We start from the raw sequence: 1,418 nt of genomic DNA on the forward strand, positions 1-1,418 counted from the left end.
TTTGATTATGTGCAGAGGAAGTTGAAAGACCTATATTAGAAATATAATTCAAAGTATCAAAATTCTTCCAAAATATTAACCAAAATATACAGAATGGGGTTAAATATATAATATAAAACGTTGTGAAGCTTGTAAGTAACCGACTTCAAGACTTCAGGATTGGCGAAAATTTCGAAGATGCACTATGCATTGAGGTGGACTGAGCAAACTCCTCACCTTTCACTGCCGAAATAGAGCAGGTTGCTCCACCAAACGATTCTCAACGCCCTCTTTCACATGTTTCAAAGGAGATTCTGATCCCGAAAGCCATCTGAAGCATTTCAAGAGCCTTATAATCCTCTACAAAGTTGAAAACGCGTTAATGTGTAAGGTGTTTGCAATGACTTTGCAAGAAGTAGCTCATGATTGGTTCTATACCCTGCCATCCGAGTCGATCATCAGCTTCAAGGAGCTTACTTACGTCTTTAATAAAGAATACATTTCTTATCAGACGATCAAGAAGAACCCTAACCATCTATTCAACCTGCACAAGAAGTCCGATGAATCCCTTCGAGACTACATTAAGAGGTTCAAAGCGGAGATGGCAAACATTGTAGGATGTGAATACCAAATTGCGTCCTCCGCCTTCAAGAGGGGATTGCCAACTGAATGTGAGCTATATCGCTAGCTGACCACTCTCTTTGCCAAACACTGATCTAGTAAAATTCTTGCAAGGGGGGCTATCCAGCAAATCAAGGATTGTGACGCAACTAACAATGAGCCTCCACGAAAAAAGTCATATGAATCAACACGATCCTGACCGCGCGCTACCGCAATGAAAGGAAAAGGCAAGGCCCATCACCTCTGATCAAGCTATAAGCTGACACTAAGTAGGCGGCAAGCCTCCCTCACCTCCAAGAGAAGTTACTTTTGATGTTACTCATGCAACTCATCTTTTTTGTTCAATAAAGCAATGTAGTCACACAAACATCAATACAAGTTCAAGCTTTTCTTTCCAATGGAGTGCTCACAAAAACAATCGACACGTCTCCAGGCGTAGGCCAATCGGGCCACTCTCACCGACACGTCTTCGGACGTAGACCAAATGGGCCACTCTCAACGACACGTCTCGGGACGTAGGCCAAACAGGCCACACACATCGATACGTCTCCGAATGTAGGCCAAACGGGTCACACTCATCGACATATCTTTGGACATAGGCCAAACGGGCTACTCGCATTCGACACGTCTCCGGGACGTAGGCCAAACGGGCTACACTCATCGACACGTCTCCGGACATAGGTCAAACGGGTCACTATCGCATCGACACGTCTTCGGATATAGTCCAAACGGGCTACTCTCATCGACACGTCTCTGAACGTAGGCCAAACGGGCCACTCTCATCGACATGTCTCCGGACGTAGGCCAAACGAGTTATG

This window comes from Prunus mume, linkage group LG2 (assembly GCF_029339155.1).
Source record: "Prunus mume cultivar Tortuosa linkage group LG2, ASM2933915v1, whole genome shotgun sequence".
Taxonomy (NCBI): domain Eukaryota; kingdom Viridiplantae; phylum Streptophyta; class Magnoliopsida; order Rosales; family Rosaceae; genus Prunus; species Prunus mume.